This window comes from Otolemur garnettii, unplaced genomic scaffold, assembly GCF_000181295.1.
Source record: "Otolemur garnettii isolate 467f Iridium unplaced genomic scaffold, OtoGar3 scaffold00187, whole genome shotgun sequence".
Taxonomy (NCBI): domain Eukaryota; kingdom Metazoa; phylum Chordata; class Mammalia; order Primates; family Galagidae; genus Otolemur; species Otolemur garnettii.
In genome coordinates, this window is record NW_003852582.1 from 2272276 (window position 1) to 2276017 (window position 3742).

Below are 3742 nucleotides of genomic sequence, written 5' to 3' on the forward strand. Positions count from 1 at the left end.
CCTAGCTACTTGGGAGGCTGAGGCAATAGAATCACTTAAGCCCAAAGAGTTGAGGTTGCTGTGAGCTGAGACACTTATCTGCTAACAGAAAACAAATACCTTCCAGAATACCTTTTAAAGCTGGTTTTTCCTTTACCCTGCCATAGATTGCTGTGTTGCTAGGAGGATCCATTCAAAACCTGCAAACTGCAAGCTACTAAATGTTGAGTGAAGAAACTATTGATTAGTTCACACCCTCATAAATAGTTTGTTTTCTTTTAACAAAAAGAAACTTTCACTCTTTATTATGTATTACCCTGCTGTTTGACTTTTTGTAAAGAACATGTATTCATTTTATAACTTAAAAATAAAATATTTTATGAATTTGGTATGTGTTTTTAAAGATGTTCTACAAAGTCTCTTTTTAATTTACTGAGTAAGAACTAATAAAATGCCAAAATATTAATGTTAATTTTGTAATTTTTAAAATAACCAGGATTTCTGCATAAAAGCTTCCTCTATATGCATATTGAGCATAAAAGAAAATACTTGTAGTTTTTCACATTATAGGAGAATAGAGCCTTTAGATGAAATTCTGACTAGTGCTAAAAATAGAAACTATGGTTGTAGAAGTTACACTTTCAAAAAAGCAACTGTCTAAATATTTTAAATCAGATCACACAATAATCATCTCTAAGATCTGCATTTAATGCATAAAATCATTTTGCTTTTCATTATACAATGAGAACTTCAAAGTTTAAGCCATGATTCCACAAATAGTATTTGGCTAATGGCTTTTACTTTTAGACAACCCATCATGCTATTTATACCATACAATGCTATTTTTTACATGGCTCTCCACAGTAAGCACCTATATATCAAAACATTCCTGCTTATTTTACCATCTATTGGGGGAAAGGAGATGGGCACAAGAGAAAGGAGACAATTTACATCCTAGAAAACCTGGGGAAATTGAATGTCTACAGTACCTTATCAAGTAATTGACATTTTTAGAGAGTAGACACAAAATGTATATACAGTATTAAGTTTCCCCATATTGTCATTTATAAATGATATAAAAGCTTTCCAAGACATGAAATACTCATTCAACAAAACATCTGTGTGTTGAAGACACAGTAAATTTTATATGCTATTGTTTTGTGGAACAATTAAAATGAATACAGTAAAAATCCTGGGCTCAACTTAGATACCAATCTTTCTACTTTAACTACTACCACCTAACTGGATTTCACTGCATGCCAGTCTTACCCAACTTACTATTTTTTCTACAGTCTGATTATATTTGTGATAATGGAAAAAAATTTTAAAGATTCCTTAGCATCCAGCTTTTAAAGTTTTTCACACAAGCACCTCTATAGGTAGAAAACATAACCTGGCCATAGAAGGCCTGGGGATGTAGCTTGAAACTGTTATAACAAGCCAAAATTTTCTTTATCTAATTCATGCAAAAATTATATTTGCTCCAAAATACAGCCACATATAATTTTAATAAAAATAATGGTAGCAGGGTAGCACCTGTGGCTCAGTGAGTAGGGCGCTAGTCCCATATACCAAGAGTGGCGGGTTCAAACCTGGCCCCAGCCAAACTGCAACCAAAAAATAGCTGGGCATTGTGGTGGGCACCTGTAGTCCCAGCTACTCGGGAGGCTGAAGCAAGAGAATCAATCGCTTAAGCCCAGGAGTTGGAGGTTGTTGTGAGCTATGTGACACCATGGCACTCTACCAAAGACGATAAAGTAAGACTCTGTCTCTACAAAAGAAAAATAATAATAATAATGCTAGCTCTTTTTCCCTCCCAAGTGCGTAAACTACATTCTAGTAAGATGTACTTTATTATTTCTGTGACTCTACATACCCCTATACTACCAGGCTAAAAATCCCTCTAAGAACGAGAGTCACGAGCCTACAGTCACCCCACTACATCTCCCACAGCAACAAAGCAAAGCCACAGCCACACCAAAGTACAGTGCAACACAACCACCCCCCATCACTCCCCCAAACACACACATACATATATGACCCTTGAATCTTCATGCCACTCCTGGTCCCTGTCCTGGAATTCTCCCCTACTTATCTACTAACAAGCTCCTACACATCTTGCCAGATTTCATAAACATCACACATCTTCTATTAGTCCGTCCTGAACACTGATAACAGAGTTGACCATGCTTTTGTGAGTGCCCTTTGTATCTCTCTCTTATATCTATTATAGTACCTTATCTCAGGCATATTTTTTTTCTTTGTATAGATATCTTCTTTCCCTCTAGCCTATGAGTTTCTTCATAAGGCCAGAAATCTCATTTTATTTATGTTTGTATTTGTAAGATTCAATAGTATATAACAAATGAAGCCAGATGCCGTGGTTCACGCCTGTAATCCCAGCACTCTGGGAGGCTGAGGCAGGTGGATTGCCTGAGCTCACAGGTTCAAGACCAGCCTGAGCAAGTGCAAGACCCCCTCTCTGAAATACAGCCAGGTATTATGGCAGGCACCTGTAGTCCCAGCTACTTGGGGGGGCTGAGACAAAACAATCGCTTGAGCCCAAGAGTTTGAGGTTGCTGTAAGCTATGATGCCATGGCATTCTACCCAGGGCAACAAAGGGAGACTGTGTCTCAAAAAAAAAAAAAAAAGTACCTGACAAATAGTAATTGTTCAACTAATATTCACCAAATAAATTCAGATAAATAAATATCACTCCCCAAACTCTACTCTAGGTTATTTTTCATCATAGCACTTACAGCCTCCTAACAGGCTACAGTTTACTTATTTACCATCTTTGTGCAGTTTATTTGCTAATGGAATTCCAGCACCAAGAACAATGCCTAAAACATAGTAGGCACTCAGTATTTATCGAATAAATGAATGAAAGAAACACACTTGGCTATCTGGAACCCATTCTGCTCCAAGTATTCAATACACAATATGGCTTTTCTCATGTAATTTTTTTTTTCAAAAAGGAAGAAATGCCAGTATCCTTGATAATGGCAGTAAATAATACAATTTTTGTGAATTTTTGTAAAAAGTTGTAGCTTAATCATAAACTATGTCATTTTAAAAAAAAGACCCTGAGCCAATGGCTCATGCCTGTAATCCTAGTACTTAGGAAGGCTGAAGCAGGCAGATTGCTTGAGATCAGGAGTTCGAGACCAGCCTGAGCAAAAGTAAGACCCTGTCTCTACTAAAAATAAAAAAAAAAAATTGCCAGGCATTGTGGTGGGCACCTATAGTCCTATCTACTTGGGAGGCTAAGGGTTTGAGCTTACTATGAGATATGACACTATGGCACTCTACCCAGGATGACAGAGTGAGACTATGTCTCAAAAAAAAAAAAAGAAAAGAAAAGAATATGGACCACCAGTTGTGAGATTTAAGAGTTATGATGGCTTATGTTTTGACCTACAAAGTAGAATACTTCCCTGGAAAATTACTATCTTCATTTTTTTCAAAATGCACCTTTCTTTTATTTTACAAAAAAACCAAAAAACTTGAATATATTTTTCATAATGATTTCTGTACCCCAAAGTATGTGATAAAAACATACTTTTTTTTTCCTTGAGACAGAGTCTCACTGTGTAGCCCTCAGTAGAGTGCTGTGCCATCACAGCTCATAGCAACCTCAAACTCTTGGGCTTAAGTGATTGTCTTGCCTCAGCCTCCCAAGTAGCCAGGACTACAGGCACCCACTACAATGCCTGTCTATTTTTTGCAATTTTTGGCCGGGGCTGGGTTTGAACCTGCCAC

At 37.0% G+C, this 3742-nt stretch overlaps 1 protein-coding gene across 2 annotated transcripts in view; it reads right to left on the reverse strand.

The window, feature by feature from the left end:
• The window catches only part of SLC25A12 (solute carrier family 25 member 12), a 91681-nt gene that overhangs the window by 69279 nt on the left and 18660 nt on the right, over window positions 1-3742 (reverse strand). The window lies entirely within an intron of this gene.